This window comes from Microcebus murinus, chromosome 4 (genome assembly GCF_040939455.1).
Source record: "Microcebus murinus isolate Inina chromosome 4, M.murinus_Inina_mat1.0, whole genome shotgun sequence".
Taxonomy (NCBI): Eukaryota; Metazoa; Chordata; class Mammalia; order Primates; family Cheirogaleidae; genus Microcebus; species Microcebus murinus.
In genome coordinates, this window is record NC_134107.1 from 55,976,648 (window position 1) to 55,996,541 (window position 19,894).

General features: G+C 39.6%; 1 long non-coding RNA gene across 1 annotated transcript; it reads left to right on the forward strand.

The window, feature by feature from the left end:
* Nucleotides 1-827: 827 nt before the first annotated feature.
* Nucleotides 828-11,847, forward strand: LOC142870475 (uncharacterized). The gene is made up of 3 exons (XR_012918845.1): nt 828-941; nt 11,006-11,071; nt 11,739-11,847. It is a non-coding gene; the product is annotated as an uncharacterized LOC142870475 (long non-coding RNA).
* The last annotated feature ends 8,047 nt before the right edge of the window (nt 11,848-19,894 follow it).

Below are 19,894 nucleotides of genomic sequence, written 5' to 3' on the forward strand. Positions count from 1 at the left end.
TATCAATATGTTCTAGTTTCAACATTAGAAAGCAGATATTGTTATCTGAATTTCATACTGAATACCTCCAGACTCATAAAGGTAATTAAACTGCCCAATGTCATATATTTGTTCTAAAGGCTAAACTCAAACAATGGTTTGTCTAATTTTATATATCACCCTCCTAAACATGACACATCATTTTACTATTTTTAAAAGTTATTATTAATTAATTATTATGGAGATTTCAAAACACAGAGAGAACAGGGTGCTACCCCATAAACAGTCTCACAATGAAGGTAGGCAGTTGAAAGAGAATTGCAGGGTAGTCTAGGGACCACAGGGGGGCAGCAGAATTGTACTTCCACTTCAGTTCCGCTTCCAATGACGCATACACACACACACACACACTCACACACACACACATACACACACATACACACACTCACACACACACACACACACACTCACACACACACACATACACACACACAGACACACACACAGACACACACACACACAGCCCTGAGCACTTACATACTATACTACACTCTAGGCTTTTTGCTTATGTTTATAAATGAAGGTGTAGATAGAGGATAGATAGAGTAAATGATTGCCTTTACAGTTGTCTCCTTACCATGTTTAAAATGCTCCTGTCCCAGATCTGAGGTATTTTGCTATAGTTTACTACATCAGTTCCTAGGTTATATTCTGAGGTCAAAGGAATTCAAAATATTTGAAAAACAGTTTCTGACGCACAGCTTATGCTTTGTAGATGTCTGGGCTAAAGGTTTCAGGAGTGTAGTAACAGGGAGTGAATACTAATGTCTCCTCTTTTCCCTACATCTAAGATCCCAGATTCTCAACATTTTAAGACCACATTCCTAATGCTACAGACCTTGGAAACAGACAGGACAGCTGAACTTGGTCAACAATGGAGAAAAGTATATCGGCTTCCAAAGGTACATTCCAAACTTCTCAAATCTTCTCCAGTCCTGAAGGTAAGCAGGCTTGCTTCCTTCAGGGTCAGAGACAAGAATCTTCCTGGAGCTTTTTGTACAAAAACATCTGCATTCTGGGTATATATATATATATATATATATATATATATATATAAACTTTTCTTTTTATTTTAGCATATTATGGGGGTACAAGTGTGCAGGCAGTGTCCTGTGGGGACCACTGGTTCTTCACAGAGTCTTCCACTGGGGAATTGCTAAATAGCATCTGCAGGACCTCTGACTGCACACTTTCAAGTCACTCCCCACAGTTGAAAAGACCTAGGTGCCTGTCTTATTTAGGCCCTTTATAAAGTTGTAAAAATTGAATCTTGATTTTCATCCTACCCCAGTCACTCCATTAACATGAGTACATTAACAATGAGTTATCTGCTATGTAGTATCCCTCAGGTTGTGTCAGGAATGAGTCATTAAAATACTCTGCAACTCATTTCCTTGATGTTCTACCATATTTCAGGCAAAGGACTAGGTACTTTATATACATCATCTTATTGTTGTTCACAATTGTTAGATTAGTTTTACAGTATTGCCACTATTAAGAAAGATGAGGCCTAATGGTCATGGCTTTTATTTTTTGGACTTGTGATGGCTTTCCGTTTTATTCATAAAATTGTAACTTTTCCAGAGTAGTAGCAATTAAGAGTTGTGAATTTATAAAAATATAACAAAGCTGTCATGAAATTAAGTCTACTGTCAATTTATGAGGGAAAAAAGTATATACTTTCCCCACTGAGCCATTGAAACAGGAATAATAGAATAAAATTTTTAAAAATTCCTTTAATATTATGCAAAGACAAGCAAGTGGAGCTGGGAGCAAGTTACTAGCCATGACTGGCGTATGAAGCAAGATGAGGGTTTGGATGGGATGGCACCTACTGCAATGGCCTTGCCATCACTTTCAGAGTAGAGAGCTCTTGGGCGTCCAGGCACACAAGAGGAGGTGCAGGGTATATGCAGACCTCTGAATGTTGTTTCTTTCCTTAGGGGTTAGAATAGCCATGACCTGAGTTTATAGGCCATGAACCCTTTCCTGTCTCTCCCACTCAGCAGCAATAGACATAAGATGGCTTGTCCTGCCCCTGTGCCAGGCTGACTCACTCCAGCGCCCAGCAACGGGAGGGACCCTGTCAGGACTCTGATAGCACTATCTGGAGGGCTAGGTCCAGGGCCAGGAGGGGCCGGCTCCAGAGCCTCTCCTTCCCACTCCCAGAGTACAGTTTGCTTATTTGTGTATTTAAATAACATATTTATTTTTAAAGAAATAACTGGGAGTCTGCCCAGCTCTGGCTATGGCATGGAAACCACCCAGAATATTGTAGGCTCCCTCTGTTCCTTCTCTTATAATGAGCTCAGTTAGAGGCAGAAGGGCTCAGTTTAAGTGCACTGGATGGTAGGTCAGAAGTTTTGAGTCCCAGCCTGGGCATTTCCACAACTAATTATTAATAAATTACACTGACAAAATCCCCACCCTTCTCTGAGCCTCAGTTTCCTCTTTGGTAAAAAGGAGGCTGGAGTAAACCATTCCCAGTGGTGCTTCTTTCAATGTAGAATTTCTACTGATTAAATCCATGAGCTCCCTTAACTCCTAGACTGAGGAGGTCACTGGACCTGAGACTCCTCGGCAGGCAAGATGTCCCCAGGTCCTCTTGTTGAGCAGCTAGGCCTGCTGAGTATCAGATGTGTATGTTCTGGTTCACGTGTGAAAAAAAGAGGATGCTCTTCTTCTTTCTATTCTTATATACCTCTAGAAAATAATTTTATACCTCCTCACATAGCCATCGCCAATAACTCATTTCAGAGATTCAAATCCTTTGATTTACAAACGTCTTAGGTATTACAGAGTGGAGGTTAAGAGCAGAGTCGGGAGGCAGACTGCCCAGAGTGGCTGGTGACTCAGTAGCTCTTACTAGCTCTGTGATCCAGTTTCTTCTTCTGTAAAATGAGCTTTTAACATTCTCACAAGATTGTTTTGCAGACCAAGTGAACTAATATATGCAAACTATTTAAAGAAGTGCCTTATATATGCTACCCAGTCAGGAAATGTTTGCTATTATTATTGGGTTTAACTGCAATAATTCTTGCTATAGTCAAAAACTCTTTTATTCTGCATTTATTGCCAGTTCATTTTTAACAGTAATAATCATAATAACTGACACTTGTTGAAGGCTTACAATATGTCAGACACTGTAATAAGTGTTTCGCATAACTTACTTAATACTTTTCAATTCTTTGAGGTAGATACTATTATTATCCCCATTTCACCACAGTTAAGGAAATTATGTCTCAACTTGATCAAAGTTGCACTTGTATGCACACACATATACAAATACACAAGCATACGCTACTAGCAAATGGTAAAATTGGGATTTGGTCCTCAGCATCTCTTCCTTCATTACCAGTAAATATTTACTGACATCTACTTCTTGGCACTCTTTATGCTGGCTGCTAAAGATACAAAGGTGCTTAAGGAAGTCCTTGCCTTCGAGGGTCTCCCAGGCCATGTTATTCACAGGGCATGTTTTACCTCTACATTCCACTGCCTTGAATGACTATAAAATTACACTGCATTTCTCTTTAGCTGGTTCTTGGATTAGTTTCATTTTTCCAACCTGAGCATAACATCGCTGAGATCAGAAAAGTTTACGCCAAGTGGAGAAGGGGTAGTGATTAAGATCACTGTCTTCAGTTAAATGGTGGGCCTTGTGAATTCAAGGACTGCGGCTCTCTGGTTTATTGCTGGGTCTCTAGCCCTTGTTACAATGTGTGTAATTTGTGTTTAACAAATGTATGAATGCTCCAATATGGGAAGGTTAACTTCTGTAACAGGGAATCAAGTTATACTACCTGACCTAGCACTAAAGGATTTTCATATACGTAAGGACTTTGTAAATGTTGTCTAGCAGTAGCAAGGCTCAGTGGGAAATCCATGAATCCCTTCCCACAATAAAGTGTCTCACCCATGACTGTATGGATCTCCAGAGCAGGTTCCTGCCCTAAACAGAAGGCTGGTGCTGATGAACTCCCAAACTCACATAGCTCTGAGAAGCCCTATGCCATTGCATTTTCTTCTCTGTTCCCTTGTCAAGTACACAGTGGTGAGAACAGGCCTAGACATGAGGGAGGGCTCTTCCCACACTTGTTTATTGGATGAATCAGATCATCAAATGGATATGTTAAGACAATGAGAGAAGCAGGCAAGAAAGAACTCCTGGTGAAATGGAACCTTCCAAATCAGGGCTCCAGCTGGTGGGATGCAGGGCTTTGTGAAGCCTGGCTTATAATCAGAGGCCCGACAGGATATGAGGAGGAAAGAGCCCAGAGCCTACACTGAGCAGCCTTCCTTCATGTGACAGAGAGCCTCCCGCCCCAAGCTTCCAGAGACCCTCCCTTAAGTCTGTCCTACTGGAATCTTCTCACTTTTGCCCAGAAATGGTTTCTCCACAGGTGTTCCCTAGGAGGAAGCCCTCCCAGCATCTGAGGCTGGTCCCTCCAGTACTGCTTCCAGCTGTGCTCCTCCCTTAGCGCCTGCCTTGTCCTGGATCCTCTGCCTCGTCCTTGCTGAGATGACCCCTGTGGCCAGTATGGTTTCTTCAGGAAATGCCTCACTCCTTCATGGCGTATCCCCAAATCCCACCCTAAGATCCAAAATAGCCATAAGGAGAGCATATGACATGGATTCCCTGTAGAAAAGAGAGAACAAAGGGAGAGAGGGGAGAAAGGAGAATAGGGGTGGAGGTGAGTAAGACAGTTCAGGGGCAGGATTAATGGATTATAAAATCTACTAGTATTTACTGATACCTTATATATTCTAAAGTCTAATCAACTTAGCTACTTTTTTCCTCATACTTGGCAGAGTCTGCAGCAACTGCTTCTAAGCCTGTCGCTGCATGGACTAGGGTGGTGAGACGGAAGGGGTGCCACAGCAGAGGAATTGGGCTGCAGGTGAAGGATGCAGCCACAGAGAAGTCTGTGACTATGGCTTTGGTGACATGAGTCTCTAAGGGCTTAGACTTTAGAGAACTTTGACTCAACAAACCTGAACTTGCCCCCCCCCACCCCATGGGGACTTTGGGAGCTGATGTGCAAGATGTGTCTATCAGAGGCTTCAGGCAGGGTAGGGCCAGGGCTAGCTTCCAGCTATCAGGGCCCAGAAGGGCTACACAGCTGCTGGCTCAGATAGGTGGTGAGGTCAGGTTGGTGGCTCTGGGTGGAGTCCATGACTCTTGGAGGTGATAGACCAGGAAGGAGTACAGGGTGGACATGGGATGGGTAGGAGGCACAACATAGCAGCATGTTTTGTTCTACTACCACAGAGACCTGACTTCCCATCCCCTCATTGAGGGGTAAATGCTTTGACTCCTCTGAGTTCAGGCTGGTCATCTATAAAATAAGATAATAATTATATCAATCTTATGAGGTTTTTATGAGGATCCAAGGAGATACATCCTCTCTGAAACAGTGGCCTAGCAATACAGGACAGAGCTATGGGTTCACTGAGTGCTTACGGTCTCAATGCAGCAGGAAAGTTCCAGAAAATAGCACTACCCAATCTTAGAGATCCAGCGCCAACCTTAGAACATGATGTTTAATCGAACAATGGCCTGGGACCCTCCCCCAACAGGACCATCTAATCAGATGCTGCACGCAGTCAAAGTCCAGGTTTAATGGTTGAGGCTTCCGTCTGGGGAATGTACACGCTTGAAGCTTTGACCCTGGTGGGGCAAAGGCAGTACATGTAACCTAAACATTTGTACCCCTGTAATATGCTGAAATTAAAAAAAAATGGTTGAGGATTCTAAGGCCACAGGACACAGATAAGTATCTAGTAGCAACTTTGCAATCTATGAAAATATCACTTCCCTGGGAATCTGTACAAGATTCTGAAGCATGAGAGATTTTTAGGAATCTGCACAGGAGGTGAGAGGAAAAGAGGATGATGAAGGGACTAGAGACCACATGAGGGACAAAAAGAAATAGAGTGAATGTCTATTAGAGGAAAATGAATGGGAGATGGTAAGTAATACTTACTGAAGTCTTTATACATGGCAGGTGCTGTTCTATGATATTTAAATAATATCATTTAATATGGTAGTTTTGTGAGGTATGTACTGTTGGACACATTGTAATTAATGCTAGGAATAAGCAGCACCTCTTGAGTATTTAGAATATGCCAGAGTCTAATTTATGTCCATTATATTAATTAACTTAGTTTCTCCTCATATCAATCTTTAGAAGTAGATTATTGTCTCTTTTACTATGAGGAACCCATGGCACAAATAGTATAAGTAGATTTCTTGAAGACCCAGGCTATTAAAGGTAGCCAATTTGTGATTAGAACCCAGGTGGTCTGGACTCTCCTACTGTCTGCATTATTTGGCCTCTCTGTCAGTGTGGGGACTTGAAGGTCAAAGAGATAAAATAACCTGTCCAAGCTTACAGAGCCACCAAGTAGTGAGGTTAGGATATAGGCCCAGTTGTGTTACTGCTGGAGATGGTGCTCTTTCCATGGGAAAACACAAACATAAATATATACCATGGACCCAAGAAAGTAGAAGCAGATATTCTTCTCCTCTGTCCCCTGCTCCTCACTTTCATCCCTTGGAGATTGAAGATCAGGGCTTGAGCCACAGTTGCAGACCATACTTCCTCAACCATGGTTGCACCTCCTTAGGAAAATTTGAGAGATTAAGAAGAAAAATTGGAGATAAGCTCAGAATAAAAAGAGACTCTTAAATAACAGAAATTGTCAAATGACAAGTCATACGCAGATCCTTGAGAAAGCTGGAGGCCCCTAGCACCCAAATCCTCCCTTGACCCTTGGTCAAACTGCAAGCTTGGTTGAGGAAGAGAGTGTTTATGTATTATGTTGTTCAGTTACTCCTCTTCATAACCCACTGGCTCTCCCTTTACTCTGCAGCAAATTGAAACCTCACTGTATCCAAAAGATACATATATCTATCTAGTTTAAGTCTGTGTGACATTCTAACTAGTGTCAAGAATTGAGGACCCTAAACCATGCTGGGAGCAGTGCTGTTAATACTGTAATAGGAATACAACAGAATGAGGAGAAATTCTCCAAGTTCCCTCCATCTCCCTGTGCAGGATCTGACAAAAAAGTCACCCTGAATTTTACAAATGCAAGCCACTGTTCCATGTATTAACTACTTGAACATAGTTTTTGGCTTCACCTTGTCTTTCTCATCTGCAAGCAGAATCAAAAAACTCAGCATCAATTCTACAGAAGCCTCTGTATTATTTCTGTCAGGCTATAGCTTTCTGTTCTTCTTTCTCAAAAATCATCCATCACTATATTTTCTTCTGAGCCAAAGATTAGGGGTCATATACTGCCTGGATAGACGCTCACTGGTCAGGAGTAGACTAGGAAAAGTACACTTTGACAGGAGCCCAGAGTAAAGAGAAAGGGCGAATGAGAGGATTGGGGATAGGAAAAGGTAGATCCGAAGTTGTGAAAAGAGGGCCTGTTGTCTGAATATCTCCCAGGGAATTATTTTGGGAGATCTGAGTAGTGTTTCAAAATAAGCTTAAATCTGCTACCAACATTTAAATCAAGAAATACATCAAAATAACTGTATTTACAATTATGTTCTAAAGTAACATGTGATCCTAATAGTTACATGTATATACTTATTATAATGCTATAACAGATAAAACTTAGCATATACTATGTTCCTAGCTCTTTATACAGTAAACAAATTTAATCCTCATAATCCTATGAACTAAGACATATTATCATCCTATATTTTAGGGACATGAAGAAGTTAAGCAACTTGCCCAAGATCACATAAAAAGTAGATGGTATTTCTGGGCTCACCGGGTCCTTCCCAATCCCTATGACAACATTTGGCTAGCCTAAGTGTTGATTGCCTCATTTCTTTTCTCTCTTTTTTTTTTTTTGAGACACAGTCTCACTTTGTTGCCCAGGCTAGAGTGAGTGCCATGACATCAGCTTTGCTCACAGCAACCTCAAACTCCTGGGCCCAAGCGATCCTTCTGCCTCAGCCTCCCGAGTAGCTGGGACTACAGGCATGCACCACCATACCTGGCTAATTTTTTCTATATATATTTTTAATTGACAAATTAATTTCTTTCTATTTATAATAGAGGTGGGGTCTCACTCTTTCTCAGCCTGAGAAAGAGTGACCTTGAGCAATCCACCCGCCTTGGCCTCCCAAAGTGCTAGGATTACAGGCGAGAGCCACTGCGCCAGGCAAGGAGTTTGTTGATTGCCTCATTTCATCAGGGGTGGGCTCATATTCACTGCAGACCCTGCCTGGCATCCTCTTCTCTTAGGTGATCTGCCTGACTCTAGCAACCTTATGAAGCTTCTGATCTAGAAGAGAGGAGGAGAGAGGGCTTATTGTGATGGGTGAGGAAGGTCCCTTCTCTGTTCATGCACTAAGGGGATTCCTCTCTAAGATTAAACTCACTCTGGCTCAATGTGTTTATCCAGTTCCATACACCTTGCTCTAAAGGGAGATGAACAGGCAGGTGTTCTCTATCAAGAAAATCCATTTTCACCTCTCAAAATCTGGCTTACATTTTCTTAATTTTATTAAATCTTCTGATCCATTCCTGAATCGCTAAAAATAACCTACACTGAGAGAGACATTCATTTTCCTCCATCCTGTACATATCTCTATTATTAATAAGTATAGAAAATATTGTAATATTGTGTTCTAATGAACTATTATTTTTCACTAGGACTCCTGGAGGGCAAGACACATATCTTATTCTTCTTTTTCATTCAAGCACTAAAATTAGTATTCAGCACCCAGCAGGTGTTTCAAAACCATTTGCTGAAAAATTGCTATACTTTCTACAAGCCCAAACCCCTCTGTTCCTTCCAGCCTCCTCATCTCTGATTAAATACGCTCCTGTTTTTCCTTAGTCTATATCCAATTATTAAGTTCCCCTCTCCCTTCCCATAGTGCAAGAATGGACAATTCTGTCTGGGGCCCTGTTTGAGTCAATGCTCTGCCCATACCTTCTGGTTCTGCATAGCCTTCTAGGCAAACATCTGGCCCCAGCACACCAACGCTGAATCATGCTTAGTCACGCTGAGGCTTAGGGTGTGTGGCCAGATGTTTCTAGCCTTGAGTGATGTCTGCTATCTGGGTCCCCAGCAGGATGCTTACAGGACAGATGGCAAGAAAAGGAGAAGCTGACTGCCTGACTAAAACTCCACCCTACCCCTAAAATGAAGAGAAAGGGATCCTTGAGACAGAATTGATATATCCTAGAATATATTATTCCCTGATTTAAATTTTTTTTAGTTGTGCTTATCAGATGTCGTAGCATGATCAGTCATTGTGAAACAAATATTCATCTTGCAGGTAGCCTCTCATACCTAGAAGCAGCAAAGTCATGCTTTGTTAGTACATATACATGGGTATTTAGTTCATAAAATATATAGTCATTAATCAAATGCTATCAGAGTAATTTGAAGCATAGGAACCATGCTAGTGAGTTCCCTGACATCTGCTCATGGGCCTTACAATCCAGGGCAGAACCTTGGTTTCCTCCTCTGTATAAAGATATGTCAGGGCTGATGGAGAAAGGGCTTTTCCAGCTCCCACGTTTCTAGGATACCACATACTAAACATATACTTTGCATGGAGCCCTGGAGACTTGGACTGAGACAAGAGACGGAAGAGGAAGGAATGAAAAGAGAAAAAGGAGATAAATATTGTTTGCCATTTTAGGGTGCTGACAAAGGGCCTGTGCTCTTAGAATGCACATGCTCAGAGGCAGAGGCAGATCTGAATGAAGCTGCTGGGAGCCCTCAGTTTAAGGACATACTTCAGGCCAGTCTTGGAGCTACTACTTATTGGGAAGATGTAGGTGACTCCAGGCCCTATAAGAAGAAATGTTCCTCCAGAAGGGATAACAGGCTTTACATGTATGGGTAACTGTCATAGACTACAAAGGAATTAAACAAACAAACAAACAAAAACAACATGACAGGTAGAGATAGGGCTTGGGGAGAAGAAAAACAGGAGGTTAAGGGATCAGAGAAGGTCTCCAGAAGAATGACTTTGAAGTTAATTTCTAGAGGAGGTCATGGTGGTAAAAATATGTTTTAGAAACATAAAATGACTTGGGAAATTATACAACAAGGAAATTTTTAAAAGAGAGGCAGATAAATTAGCTCAATAGACCCACGAGGAATTTTCAGATGAATGTTCTGGCTCATTGCCTTGACTGAGCTTCTTGAGGTCAGGAACGGTGATGGTTTTGGGTGCCCAGGGCCCATTACAGACTCTGGTACATCTTTGGCATAGTTTTTCTTAAATGGTGAATGAATGACCTATTGTCAGTGTACTTGGCTCTGCCAGGAACACAGAGAGAAGATTTGGTGCTGCCATGTTAAAACTTCCTTCTTGGTCTCAGTATGTGTCAGTGATAGGAATAGAGGCAGGATACATGATTCATGTCTAACATAAATGAAAACATTAAGAAAATAAATATACCTGAAGATATTTATATGAACAATAGAAAACAGACAGATATAGAGAGTAAGTTAAGTTTGTAATACCTGTGATGAAGGCTGGATCATAAACTATGTAAATCACAAATTAATGAAAAATAGTGGTAGAGAAATATTCTGGGGATGAGTCTAGAAAGACTAGAATAAATGAGTTGTGGAGGAGGTTCTTAAAAAATGGTAGTGGACCAAACTTGACAGTAGTGACTTAAGAACCAGAATATTTTTCATTCTTTCATAGCATGATATAGCTTATTGGTCCCATGCTTAGTATAATACTCTCATTTTTGATGATGTGAAATTCTTAATAATTTTTGACAAAGAAGCTATGTGCTTTCATTTTGTACTAGGCCTGGAAATTATGCAGATGGCCCTGAGCAAAATGTTGTGTCTTGTCTATTTCTCTCTCTAACACTGTTGTCAGTACAATGCCCAGGATATGTAAGTATTCAAACGCCTGTTGAAATTGAATTCTATCCTTCTTATTCCATTCTACTCACAGAGGAATAACTCATCAGGGATGGAAGAGTGCCCCCATGGAAAGCTGGTGGTGTTCTGGAGTGATTTGGTAAGTAGAGGAAAAAGAGTGGTGGTGGGGGTAGCTGATCCTCCTTCCCTAGTGCAAAGGCCACAGCTGGAATAGAAAAGCCCCTCACTGTACAGAATTCTCTCTTGTATTATTGTTCTATGACTTATGTCATCATTTTTCTTCCTCAAAGAAAATGTGAACTTTCTACAACTAGAGGGACTTGGCTCATAAGCCTCTGGTCAGCCTCCAAGAGGTGCTGGTTGATGCCATTTTGGCTAAAGGTCTGCTGTGTGGACAAGCTCCAGAGGTGGTTCTGGTTTCACTATTTCCACTCACCATCCCTGTTTTAAAGCCAGTTCTGAGGCAGTGGCTGTGATGAAGAAAGGCCTTGACAGAACTCAAACTAAAGACTCTCCTTGTCTAGTTTCAACCGCCTCTCACTGATACACACTCACACCAAAATTAGCATGTACTAGAGGGTGAATGAGTGCACATACACGCACACACACACAAAACCCACATCCTACAATTCTATGTCCTCTGTCATAACATCCTGTTGGCTTTACCTTAAAAAACTGACCCAGAGGCTGACCCTTTGCTATCACTGCCATTGTTACAACCCCCATCTGAGCCATAGCATCTCCACCTAAATTATAGCACTAGACTCAAAACTAATCTCTCTGCTCCCATCAATTCCCTCCAACAGTTTCTTCCCAACACAACAGCCGAAGTAATCTTTTAAAAATGTAAGTCATACATGGTCACTTCTTTGTTCAAAGACTTCTGTTGGTTTCCTATATTGGTTACAATAAAACCAAGTCTTTATAATTTCCTATAACAACTATTATTAATGCGTATATTGTGTTTCTTATGCACCAGGTACTGGCATATGTATGTATTGTATATATGTATGTATGCATGTGTGTGTATTTATATGTATATATGAGAGCTTGCATATATGTATAAATATATGTATGGTATGCAGAGAGTTTATTTTTTTTTACAGCTCTATGATACCTGTATTGTTAGTGTCCCAAATTTTATAGTTTAGAATTTCTATGACCTCATCTTCTCCTACTGTCCACCCTCACTTAATCTCACCATCCACTGGCCTTATTGGCATTCCTTGAAAATTCCAAGCTTCCTCCTCATTTAGGATATTTATATTTGTAATTTCCTATGCCACAAACATTTAATCACAGGTCCATATGAATAGGTATCCTCTCAAGTATAACCTTATTGTGAGAAGTTCCTTGCCACACTACTTAAAGTAGCAATATCCTTCCACCCTTGTCCTAATACACTCTGCCCTTCATTTCAGTTTTCTTTTCCACCATAGCACTTAATACTGTTGGTACCTTTCATATACTTTGCTTGCTTATTTACTTATTGTCAAATTCTTCCCACTATCAACTCAGGAAAACAGGGACTATGTTTCTGTATTTTCATGTGTGTGCTGTATTTTTAGCACTTTTATAGTGTTGGATGAATGCATGGACAGCCAACACATACACAACTGTAAGTAAGGGGACACATGCAGTCACATATACTGCTACACACACAAAAGAATCAGTGCAGTGATGCTGGGCGTCCTAAGGCCAGCTGGAGCTGGCAGGGCCTTGATGAGGATACTGAGTTCTAGAATTGGGACCATTTGTTTTGCAGGCTAGGATTTGCTCTTGAATCTTATTCTGGCCAAAATAAAGGGCACAATAGTCTATAATAGAAATGAGAGTAATTATTTATCTATATTGAGATGTGTAACTGGAATGCTCATGTCTATGTGTGCAACTAATTGTTCCCTTTTATAAATCGGTTAAGTAGAAAAAACAAACTGTGCCAAGGCAGGTAGCCTGATGTGGTTAAGCCACTAAAGGAAGCATGATGCCACTGGGGTCAGATATGGCTTATTCATCCATCTTCATGGGAAGGGCAGCTTGGCCTGGACACTGATGTTATGTGAGGTTCAAAACATCTCTGGACTATAAGCCAACAAAGCTCTATGTTTTCCTATCTGGCCAACTCCCTAATGGTGAACATACTTCTCTTTATATATGAGAACATTCCATAAGATAATAGTTAACAGTTACTGGCCTGGGAGTCATTCTGTCTCTTTTAAGCAATCTTAAGCCTTTTTTATGGTCTCTCTCTCTCTTTTTTTTCTCAGTTAAATTTGGAGAGTGCAATTTGTGTGCCTGGCTTTTCAGGCCTTGTAAGTTATCTAGTGACTGTAGTGGCCGTGTTTTGAAAATAGTCACATATGTATAAATATAGCACACACATACATTATATATATATATATATATATATATATATATATATATATATATATATAACACAGGACACATTTATCAGGCATTTCTGAGTAATTAACCATGCAGGACCCTCAAACACTAGCCCACAGACCCTTCCATTTATCTACATGTATAGGCACCACAGATGGGGACTGGGAAGGTACAGCGGGAGTGTCCTGGCTCTCACTGTCTCACTGTGGCCCCTCCCTTGCCACAGCATAGTCCTGAGCACTTATCTTTGCCCACAGTTTCTGGCCCCACCCAGCTATCACCAACCCAAGTCCCCAAAAGAAAAACACAGGATCTGTATGACTCTGTTGATTAAAAGTAAAACAAAACAAAATAAAATAAGCCCCCAAATCTCCCACAAAACATGAATAAACAAGCAAGAAAAAGAAGGAAAACAAACAAACAAAAAAGAAAAAAAAGATGTCAACAGAGACTGGAGGCTGAAGGAAGCTTGAGTACAGAGAGGAGCTCCAACAGCATACTCGACTAGGAACCTGAGAAAGAAATGTCCCTTTCCTCCTCAAACTCCATAATCCAGGAGTTGAGATAGTTTGCTTTCAGGGGGAAAAAAAACAAACCTCTGGGGCTAAAATTATCAAGGTCTAAGAGGGGTTTTGAAGAGAAGCTAATCAATCAATAGGCATCCCCACATTCAATGCATAGAATGCAGGGTCCTCGTTCCTCATAATTCCTCATGGTAGATGATCTCGTTAATGAACGGGTTAAACTATAATCATCGCTGCTTCCATTTGAGCTCTGCTTAGTTGTCAATCCTCAATTTTATCCTCCCCCAGAGAAATGTACATTTTTAATTCAGGAAACATGCCATGCTATAGCTTCAATATTAAATACTCAAAGTACTAAAGATAGCATGCCTAGGTAAGAAATAGCCATCAACTTTGTTTTTTAAGAATTCAAAAATTACCAAGTCAATAACATCTGAATTTTCTAGCAGCAGAGGTGTAATCATAGTACATAAATAATTGGATCTTTTCCAGCATTTCTGGATGCAAAATTGTAATCCCTGCACTTAAAATAGCCCCATTTGAATGAACCCTACGTAGAAATTATTTAAATATTGAGTTTATGTATGTTTCAGAGGTACTCCATTGGAATGATACTTGTAAATTATTACTTGACTTAAGTCTCGGGTAAGAATAATGAGATTTGGGCCAATAAATTAAGGTGGTGCAGTAAACTGGAGGGAAGAAAGACTAAAAAACACATTTCTCCTTTAAAAATGTGGTAAAATTCGGTGTGAAACCATCTGGACCAGGACTTTTCTTTTTAGGGAGATTTTTAATTGCTGTTTCTATTTCAGCTCTTGAGATTGGTCTGTTCAGGAAATCTATTTCTTCCTGGTTGAGCCGAGGGAGGCTGTGTGTTTCTAGAAATTTGTCCATTTCCTCCATATTTTCCAGTTTGTGTGCATAAAGATTTTTGTAGTATTAATAAATTATATATTGTATCTCTTTGGGATCAGTTGTGATATCTCCTTTTTTGTTCCTGATGGACCTTATTAGAGATTTCTGTTTTCTGCTTTTCGTTAGCTTAGCCAATGGCGTGTCAATTTTGTTTCTTTTTTCAAAGAATAAACTTTTTGTTTTATTAATCTCCTGAATAGCTTCCCTGTTTTCAATTTCATTTAGTTCTGATTTGATCTTGTTAATTTCACTTCTTCTGCTGGGTTTGGGGTTCGTCTGTTCTTCTTTTTCAAGCTCTTTGAGTCGTTCCATTAGATTGTCTATTTGTGATCTTTTTGACTTTTGGTTATAGGCATTTATGGAGATAAACTTTCCTTTCAGAAGTGCTTTAGCTGTGTCCCAGAGGATTTGATAACTTGTCTCTCCATTGTCATTTTATTCATAGAATTTTTTAATTTCCATCTTGATTTCTTCATTTATGAAGTAATCATTTAGTAGAAGGTTGTTTAATTTCCACATTTTTGTGTAGAAATGTGAGTTTCTGTTACGGTTGATTTCTACCTTTATTCCACTGTGATCTGAGAAGATACATGGTATGATTTCTATTTTTTTTTAATTTCTTGAGGTGTACTTTGTGTCCTAGGATATGGTCAATCTTAGAGAATGTCCCACTCTGATACTAAAACCAGGAAAGGATGCAACAAAAAAAGAAAACTACAGACCAATATCCCTAATGAGTATAGATGCGAAAAGTTTCAACAAAATCTTAGCTAACGGAATCCAGATGCTTATCAAAAAATAATCCATCACAACCAAGTGGGCTTCATCCCAGGGATGCAGGGATGGTTCAACATACGTAAATCTATAAATGCAATTCACCACATAAACAGAAGCAAAAACAAAGACCACATGATTCTTTCAATAGATGCAGAAAAAGCTTTTGACAAAATTCAACCCCTTTACATGATATGAACACTGAGTAAAATAGGCATAGAAGGGACATACCTAAAAATGATACAAGCCATATATGACAGACCCATAGCCAACATCATACTGAATGGGGAAAAATTAAAAGCATTCCCACTTAGAACTGGATCCAGACAAGGCTGCCCACTATCTCTACTTCTATTCAACATAGTGCTAGAAGTCCTGGCGACAGCAATCAGACAGGAAAGTAGAATTAAAGTTCTCCAAATGGGGCAGAAGAGATCAAACTTTCATTGTTTGCTGATGATATGATATTATATTTAGAAAACGCCAAAGATTCAACCAAGAAACTCCTGGAACTAAGAGATGAATTTAGTAAAGTTTCAGGATACAAAATCAACACACAGAAATCAGAGGCATTCATATATGTCAACAACAATCAAATTGAGAACCAAATCGAAGACTCAATTCCCTTTACAATAGCAACAAAGAAATTAAAGTACCTAGGAATATACTTAACCAAGGAGGTAAAAGACGTCTACAGGGAGAACTATGAAACACTGAGGAAGGAAATAGCAGAGGATGTAAACAGATGGAAATCCATACCATGCTTGTGGATCGGCAGACTCAACATCATTAAAATGTCTATACTACCCAAACTGATCTACAGATTCAATTCAATACCTATTAAAATCCCATCAGCATTCTTCACAGATATAGAAAAAATATTTTTATGTTTCCTATGGAACCAATGAAGACCCCGAATATCAAAAGCAATTCTAGGCAACAAAAACAAAATGGGAGGTATTAATATGCCAGATATCAAACTATACTACAAAGCTGTAGTAATTAAATCAATATGGTATTGGCACAAAAATAGGAATATTGACTATTGGAACAGATCTGAGAATCTTGATATAAAACTATTCTCATATAGCCATCTAATCTTTGACAAAGCAGACAAAAACATATGCTGGGGAAAAGAATCCCTTTTCAATAAATGGTGCTGGGAAAACTGGATAGTCACTTGTAGAAGGCTAAAGCAGGACCCACACCTTTCACCTCTCACAAAAATCAACTCACGCTGGATAACAGACTTAAACCTAAGGTTTGAAACTATTAGAATTCTAGAGGAAAACGTGGGAAACACTCTCCTAGACATCAGCCTAGGCAAAGAGTTTATGAAGAAGTCCCCAAAGGCAATCACAGCAGCTACAAAAATAAATAAATGGGACATGATCAAACTAAAAAGCTTCTGCACAGCCAAAGAAACAGTCATGAAAGTAAACAGACAACATACAGAATGGGAGAAAATTTATGCATCCTACGCATCTGAGAAGGGGCTGATAACTAGAATATACTTAGAACTCATGAAAATCAGCAAGAAAAAAATCAAATAACCCTATTAAAAAGTGGGCAAAAGACTTGAACAGAAACTTTTCTAAAGAAGACAGAAGAATGGCCAACAAACATATGAAAAAATGCTCAACATCTCTAATCATCAGGGAAATGCAAATCAAAACCACAATGATATATCACTTAACTCCAGTGAGAATGGCCTTTATCAAAAAGTCTCCAAACAATAAATGCTGGCGTGGATGGGGAGAGAGAGGAACACTCCTACACTGCTGGTGGGACTGCAAACTAGTTCAACATCTGTGGAAAGCAATATGGAGATACCTTAAAGCGATAAAAGTGAATCTATCATTTGATCCAGCAATTCCATTACTGGGCATCTACCCAAAAGATCCAATGACACTCTACAAAAAAGACACCTGCACTTGAATGTTTATAGCAGCACAATTCATAATCGCAAGGCTGTGGAAACAGCCCAAGTGCCCATCAATCCAAGAATGGATTCATAAAATGTGGTATATGTATACCATGGAGTACTATTCAGCTCTAAGAAACAACGGTGATATAGTACATCTTATATTTTCCTGGTTAGAGCTGGAACCCATACTACTAAGTGAAGTATCCCAAGAATGGAAAAACCAGCACCAGATATATTCTCCAGCAAACTGGTATTAACTGACTAGCACCTAAGTGGACACATAGGTACTACAGTAACAGGGTATTGGGCATGTGGGAGGGGGAAGGGGGGCGGGTATATACATACATAATGAGTGAGATGTGCACCATCTGGGGGATGGTCATGCTGGAGACTCAGACTTGTGGGGGGAGGGGGGAAAGGGCATTTATTGAAACCTTAAAATCTGTACCCCCATAATATGCCGAAAAAAAACTTAAAAAATGAAAAAATAAAAAACCACATTTCTCCTGATGATTGCTGAGTATTGTTATTTTTATGTTGTTCTTGTTTCATAGAATACATTTTCATAGAATACATATAAATAAATACTGTTTAACATAAAGAAAAACAAGAATTTCCTTGAATTTTAATCATGAAAATAAATGAAGACAACTATATTTAGTCAAGATCAAAACACATTAAGAAATCAAGAAAGTAAAGCTATATTTAAGGGAAAAATAGGATATTTATGACTTTTCTAAGTTTTCAGATTGAAGTTTTAACCTTCAAGGTCCATCATGCAGGAAAGTGTGTAATCTCGGGCTCTGCTTTAGGCATGGTGGCCTCAGAGGTCAGTTACACAATCAGTGTCTCTGCTCTAAGCTGCCATGGAAGAAAAGTCACTCTGAGAATGAGTCCAGCTCTGGCTCAAACTCACCTACAACCTGTGTGAGGGATAATGCAGAGGCCTGTGTATATCAAGCCCCAGTGCTATCTGCTAAGCCACTAGTTGTGGCTTAGTCTCTCGTTCTTTGCAGTCACACCAGGAGATATTCATAGGCTTCTTGCATAGCAGCTACCAGAACAGCTTGTGTTACTCATGGTAATCCAAGTGTTTCTCGGCTACTGCAAAATCTCATAGAACCATTGGATCTCATCCATATCTGTTCTGAGAATATATATTTAGACACATTATGAGAGCCGAATAACTTATAGCCTCTCTAATCAAGGAACCTAAAAAGCATTTTCTCTTCAGTGTTGTACAAACCCCGTTCATAATTTTACTATTTTAAAGTTAAAAGTAAAAGAACTCACTTGGAGTAAAAAATAGTAATTGAAACAATTTTTTTTTACTCAAATAACACTATGAAAACATACAGGGAAGGGCCTACATTACCTCCCAACAATCTAATTTACATAATTTTTCATAGTAATAGCACCTAAGGGCAATACAATAGTTGACTCCTTGGATTAAATAAATTTCATAAATTAGCTAAAAAGATTTAAGAAAATATTGAATCTTTCCCTGTTGAAAAGAGGCATCTTACATATTTAAGAATCCTGCACAGAACTTACAAAAGTACAAATGCTACAGGAAACTCTGAGGTAGGAATTGATCTTTATGAAATTTGAGAGGTTCTTTGTAAAAGCCTGTTTTATTTAAATATCTTAAGATAAACAAAGTTTTTATTTTTTTATTAATTTTAAATTATATAACCAATAAAGGAATATTCTTACTGATTACTTTTTCTGACCATTTAACCTTTCTTATCTATCCTGCATAAAGTTGATATTTCTCTTTCTAAACTTTGGGCTTTTCATCTAGAGAAGGTAGATAATAATCACTTGCCCATGGTATTTCACAGGAGAAAAAAAATGAAGTGCTTAAAAATGAGCAGCTCAGGTAATTTAGCTTGAACCAACAAGCGCCTAAGCAATAATGAGACTGCCCTCAGGCTACCTGACTTCAGGATCAGACCTATCATCTTTCAACCCTGTCACCTTCCTTGAATCCTTTCTCCACAACCTTTAGCCACAAGGGAGTATGGGATGGGCCAGGTGTCTGGATTCTAGCCCCATCTGGTCCCACAGGCCATGAGCAGAGGGGTAGATACGGGCCCTGAAACTGTGTCTGAGGGAGGGAGAGGGAGATCAACCCCATACTCTGACTATAAGAGAAGACTGGTGTCCACACTCTGCACTAGATGGAAGATGGGACATACCCACAGGGCTTGTTTTAGGGAGGGTCATTTTCCCCAAACTCTTGGCCTTGGGAGACCTAATCCTTATTGCCTGGACTTTGACAATGTCCAATGTCCAATGCTCACATCCAAGTCCTGATGAAGGGTCACTGCCTGTACCTAGAAATCCATAGTAAATTTCCCTTGAAAACCTAGAGCTCTATCTCCATTGATTAAAAAACTCTTATTAACTCAAGGACTATTCTTCCCTGAGT